We start from the raw sequence: 6,912 nt of genomic DNA, 5'->3' as shown, positions 1-6,912 counted from the left end.
GCTTGTATCTTTACAATTTATATTGTTTTATTTGTTTCCTAGTACAAACCAGAGTTATGCTGCTTTGTACTAGGAAACACACACACACACACACAGCCGTGTGTGTGTGTGTGTGTGTGTGTGTGTGTTGTATTTGTGCTGATAAATAACAAAGGCAACATTAAAAATATTGTTTTCTGCCTGGATGGTCTCCTGGAGTAAGCCAAAAGACAGAAAGGGGAAGCAGTGTGTTCCCTCCCATATTTGGGCATACCAGGGGTTGTGACACAATACATACACACACACACACACACACACACACACACACACACGTTTTCGTAGATTTTCACGGGTGTAGGTATGCTGGTTTTGTTGTATTCGGGTCTTTTCCCGTGTAGGATATGTATGTATGTATGTATGTATGTATGTATGTATGTATGTATGTATGTATGTATGTATTTGTATTACAACCCCTGGTATGCCCAAATATGGGAGGGAGCTCACTCCTCCCTCTTTCTGTCCTTCGGCTCATCACAGAGGACCATCCAGGCAGAAAACCATATTTTCATTTTTAATGTTGCCTTTTTATATTTGTGTTGTATTTGTGCTGATAAATATATAAAGGGAGACTAGTATGGATCCATTTCAAGCTGTTTAGCTCTCATCAGCTAGCCATACCCTTACTGGGATTTGAACCTGGGATGTGTTACATATGTGTTACATAGCTTAGCTGATAAAGGAGGAGAGCCTGTGGTGTAGTGGCTAACAAATCTGCCTAATATGTAACACATCCCAGGTTCAAATCCCAGTAAGGGTATGGCTAGCTGATGAGAGCTAAATAGCTTGAAATGGATCCATACTAGTCTCCCTTTATATATTTATCAGCACAAATACAACATATATATATATATATATATATATATATATATATATATATATATATGTATGTATGTATGTATGTATGTATGTATGTATGTGTATATATATATATATATATATATATATATATATATATATATATATATATATATATACACATACATACATACATACATACATACATACATACATACATACATACATAAAATATGTAGCCTGCTAGCTCTTAAAATGGTATTTTAAAGAAGTAAATGAGATGAAGAGTATGGAGTAGAGGAGCGAGGTAAGGGAAGAAGAGAGGGCAGGGAGGAGAAGAGGAGGAAAGGAAGAAGGAGTGGAAAGGGGAGAGAGGAGAAGGAGAGAGGAAAAGGAAGTAGAGAAGAGAAGGATGACAGAGGGAAGAAAGGAGGTAGGGTGGGGGAGGAGAGAAGGAGAAGAAAGTGATGGATAGGGTATAAATATGGTGCATGGAGAGCAGAAGAGCCAGTGATTATTTGGGGGGGGTTGAAGGTAAGACAAATTGACGTAAACATTTAACAATATAAAATAATGTTGGTTATGTAACAGTATACATTTGTTATGAAAATGAAAAAATAAAAAAACTTTAAAATGGTATTGTGTGATGTTAAGTGTATTGTATTGTGATAGCTTTCTGCTAAGTGAGAAACAGTGAGAGTAGAGATAATACAAATTAACACTTGGCAGTGAAAAAAAAGACACCTTCTCTCCTTTTCTCGCAATACCGCACTCCAAAAACATGGTAACAGATCAGGAAAGATAATAATCCAAAAAAGATCCTTCACATCACAGACCCAACGGTGGAATTTACTGGCGTGACAAGAGGCCAGGGCTACTAAGATTGCCACTGCTACGAACTGCTTTTATTGCAACACTGTGTAGATAAGCAAAAAGGTGTATTTCCAATGCTTTCTACCTACCTATTAAACAACTATCCAAAGCATTTCAAATCCTGGGAGGAAGAGATGAGTGGAATTGATTAGGCTATCGTCATAAATTCAGAACTTCCATCTTCAGAGGCAGTCTACCACTGAATACTCCAGACTGAGACTAAATAATGGGGGGGGGGGGTATTTTTTTTTTTTTTTTTGCTGCTGGCAGGTGAGTTTTGTGGCTGTTGTAGGAAACTAACTGACAAGCTAAATGGATCCACCCTGATCAATAATACAATAGTAGAGTTGGAAGAGACCTTGGAGGTCTTCTAGTCCAACCCCCTGCCTAGGCAGGAAACCCTATACCGTTTCAGACAGATGGCTATCCAACATCTTCCTAAAGACTTCCAGTGTTGGGGCATTCACAACTTCTGGAGGCAACTTCTGTTCCACTGATTAATTGTTCTAACTGTCAGGAAGTTTCTCCTCAGTTCTAAGTTGCTTCTCTCCTTGATTAGTTTCCACCCATTGCTTCTTGTTCTAGCCTCAGGTGCCTCGGAGAATAGTTTGACTCCCTCTTCTTTGTGGCAACCCCTGAGATATTGGAACACTGCTATCATGTCTCCCCTAGTCCTTCTTTCTCTTAAGCTAGACATACCCAGTTCCTGCAATCGTTCCTCATATGTTTTAGTCTCCAGTCCCCTAATCATCTTTGTTGCTCTTGATGAGTCTCCGCTTCCAGCACTCTTCTTAATTTCTTAAACTGACCCACAGGTGACTTTTCTGCAGCCAAACAAAGAACTTTTTAGCTTTTTCAAAATGGAAAATTCCCAGGCCAAGAACTCAGAAGAGAAAAATCTCTCTTGTGCAGACCTGAACTCAGTTAGGCAGGCTGATTTCTTTAAAATATATTTTTTATTGTTTACATATCAGTATATTGAATTCAGTGTAATTGTTCTGGCATTTCATTTGCCATAAAAACCAAAGTGCAAACAAATAACATTTGTTTGCAAGGCCACACTTAGAATACTGCATTCAATTCTGGTCGCCACGATGTAAAAAAGACGTGGAGACTCTAGAAAGAGTGCAGAGAAGAGCAACAAAGAGGATGAGGGGACTGGAGACTAAAACATATGAAGAACGGTTGCAGGAACTGGGTATGTCTAGTTTAATAGAAAGAAGAACTAGGGGAGACATGATAGCAGTGTTCCAATATCTCAGGGGTTGCCACAAAGAAGAGGGAGTCAAACTATTCTCCAAGGCACCTGAGGGTAGAACAAGAAGCAATGGGTGGAAACTAATCAAGGAGAGAAGCAACTTAGAACTGAGGAGAAATTTCCTGACAGTTAGAACAATTAATCAGTGGAACAGAAGTTGCCTCCAGAAGTTGTGAATGCCCCAACACTGGAAGTCTTTAAGAAGATGTTGGATAGCCATTTGTGTGAAACGGTATAGAGTTTCCTGCCTAGGCAGGGGGCTGGACTAAAAGACCTCCAAGGTCCCTTCCAACTCTACTATTGTATTGTATAACATATACACCATTTTAAAGAGTGCTGGGGTTGTACTGTTATTTTAGACCATCACTGTTAGATATTAGCATATATCGGGATAAGTCTTCCCTCAGGTCCGCTCCTACAGCGGGAAACAGGTATTCCTCTGATTGGTCAATGGGCGTGCCTCATCCCTATAAAAGGGGAACCCTCCGACCACAGAGTAAGCTGGATCACTACTACTACTAATAAAATGAGCTGTTGAGTTACTTCGTGTCCGCAGTCTGTCTCTCGTTGCCCAGATCTAACATTGGCGACGAGGATGGGATTGAGAGACAGATAGGACGAAGAACGCTACTTCAAGAATCTCCGGATTTGATCCAGCCCAGGAATTCGGCAGAAATTCCGGCAGCCATCTCAGATCACCGCAGCGCGGCAAATTCAAACTGAGAAAATGGCGATGCATGCTCCCCCCGCTCCTTTCGACCCAGCAACCGACGAATGGGAAGCCTTCATGATTCGTTTCGAGTGTTTCCTCGAAGCAAATGAGTACACGGGGATCACCGATGCAAGAAAGAAAAATATCTTCCTCGGCTACTGCGGAAAGGAAGTCTTCAATACGGCCAGAGACCTCACCGCGCCTACTCCAATACAAGCAGTACCATGGGCGACGCTGAAACAAGCCTTGGAAACACATTACGCGCCAAAACCGTCCCGCCATGTCAGCCGCAAAGAGTTCAACATGAGGACTCAAAAGGCGGGAGAATCCATTAACCAATTTGTTGCAGCTCTACGAAGAATAGCAGCCCACTGTGAATACAGGGATTTGGAAGAGCATATCTTAGAGCAATTCATCTGTGGGGTAAGAGACATTTCGTTGCAAAAGAAACTGTTAGCCAACCCGAATCTAACCCTACAGTCAGCATTGAACAAAGCAAGAGCGTCGGAATCAGCGGAGAAATCAGCAGTGACCATACAACGAAGGGTCAACGAAACCCAGCCAGCACCGAGACAAACCAGAGTCCACTACGAAGACGCAAGCCCCGACTACGTGGATCCCGAGTTCGAGGACAGTCACCTAATGCAGAGCAGTCACTGGAGGCCTGGGGGAAAACCCGGATCCCGTTTGCCGCCCTGCGCAAGCTGCGGAGGGAATCACCCCAGGTCTACTTGCAGGTTCAGGAACGTTGTTTGTTCGCACTGCAACAAACTTGGGCACATCGCACGAGTGTGCCGGAGCGGAGTCCCTGCCTCACGGCAGCCACCCATGTACCGCCAACAGAAGCCCAACCCAGGGGCTTGGCGAAATCAAAAAGGGCGCCCAGAGAGAAATCCACAAGTGTTTACCCAGAGAGAAACCCCCCAAAGAGCTGAACGAGCGTATTCCCAGAGAGATTACTCACAAGAAAGTGAGCGAGCGTATCCCCAGAGAGAATTCACACAGAGAGCTGAAAGAGCGTTCTACCAAGACGCTCAACGAGAGTATTTTCAGGATACAGACGATGAGATAGAGTTGACCCAGAGAGAAGAGTTGCGAACGTATCTCACCACGATACATCAGGTCCGCCCTAAGCGGCCCAAAAGGCTGAAAGTCACAGTCCTCTTGGAGGGCTCACCCTGCGAGCTGGAGGTTGACACAGGATCAACCCTGACGATCATTTCATGGGCATCCATGAAACAGGCCATTCCCAGCCTCAGAAAGAGCCAACTGCGCGCTCCTGACGTCCTGCTACGAGACTACCAGGGGAACCAAGTCCCCATCGTGGGCCAAGGCACATTCCACATCCAGTTTAAGGACATCGAAGCCCAGCTGCCCGTGACCATCTCCAGCGCGCCATTGCAGAACCTCCTGGGGCTTGATTGGTTTGAAGCCCTGGGATTAGAAGTCACCGGAATCAACGCCGTGAGAAACAGCAGCGCTGAAAAGATCTTTAAGGAGTTCGAGGATGTGTTCAGCTCCGGTCTTGGTAAGTATGTGGGCAAACCAATATCGTTCAATTTAGATCCAAATGTGGCGCCAATCCGACTTAAACCGAGACGAGTGCCTTTTGCACTCCGCCCAAAAATAGATAAAGAGATAGATAAGTTAGTGGAACAAGGAATCCTTGAGCCGGTAGATCACGCACGCAGCTGAGCAACCCCCCGTCATCACAGCCGCTGAGCAAACCCCCGTCATCGCAGCCGAACAAGATACCAGGGAAAAGAGCATCGAAAACGCAAGACCTCCAGAAACAGAAAAGCACCCGATCCTGCAACTACTTCAACCCAACAGGAAACCAATCCTGCAAGTACTTCAACACAACCTGAACTCCGACGTTCCTCCCGAGCAAGACAAACACCCACCTACCTAAAGGACTATGTCACCTACCGCAACGTCCCATCTAGGAGGGGAGGGGTGTTAGATATTAGCATATATCGGGATAAGTCTTCCCTCAGGTCCGCTCCTACAGCGGGAAACAGGTATTCCTCTGATTGGTCAATGGGCGTGCCTCATCCCTATAAAAGGGGAACCCTCCGACCACAGAGTAAGCTGGATCACTACTACTACTAATAAAATGAGCTGTTGAGTTACTTCGTGTCCGCAGTCTGTCTCTCGTTGCCCAGATCTAACAATCACATTCTAGAATGTCAACTTATCTACCATTCTTATCTATCTATCATTCTAACGCCTACGTTCTAATACCTACGTAGTGCCCATGCCCACCTAACCTCAATGGTTAGAAACACGAGGCAGAAGTTGGAATTCGAAAGAATCAGGTTAGATGGACATGGGGGGGTAGGGGCAGGTTGATTTTGTTCCTGCAGCTTTTTCATACAATGCAACCCCCCACCCCCAGTTTAAAAAAAAAATATTGCACAGGTCAGTTGCTGGAGTGTCACAAAAGCCTTGCAAAATTCTTTCCATACCACCCTCCAGCCAAATTCTTACTGGAAGGTTCTGCATTACGTCACGTAAGAGGTACATCATTTTTTTTAGAAGTGAATAGTAAGAGATTTACTGGTGTCCTTTGTTGTACTTGTGAATATAAGGGTGCGATGGAAATAAGGATAAATTTTCTGAGAGGGAGAACCATCGCCTTCGGAAGTGGTGGGAGCTTCATCACTGGAGGTTTTCAAGGAGAAACTGGACTGCCATCCATCAGAAACGGTCTAGGGTCTCTCGCTTGGGCAGGGGATTGGACTAGATGACCTACAAGGTCCCTTCCAACTCTGTTGGGAAACTCCTCTACAGGTGAATGAAATGCACTGTATTTCCCTAGTTGATATGTTCCATATTCTTTTATTATCTCCTGGTATACATAGCAAAGGCTGAGCGTCAAAGAATGGAGGCCTTTGAACGCTGGTGCTGGAGAAGAAGACTCCTGCGAGTCCCTTGGACGGCAAGGCGATCCAACCGGTCAGTCCTAGAGGAGATCCACCCTGACTGCTCTTTAGAAGGCCAGATCCTGAAGAGGAAACTCAAACACTTTGGCCACCTAATGAAAAGGAAGAAGGACTCCCTGGAGAAGAGCCTAATGCTGGGAAAAATGGAGGGCAAAAGAAGAAGGGGAGTTGGCTGGATGGAGTTTGCTTCAATGGACTCCAGAGGATGGTAGAGGACAGGAAGGCCTGGAGGAACATTGTCCATGGGGTTGCAATGGGTCTAATTCCTACTCCTTTCTATTCCTATTTTT

Source organism: Natrix helvetica (genome assembly GCF_964273705.1).
Source record: "Natrix helvetica genome assembly, chromosome: 5".
Taxonomy (NCBI): Eukaryota; Metazoa; Chordata; class Lepidosauria; order Squamata; family Natricidae; genus Natrix; species Natrix helvetica.
The sequence above is the reverse complement of the archived record's forward strand: the minus strand, read 5'-3'. Positions refer to the sequence as shown.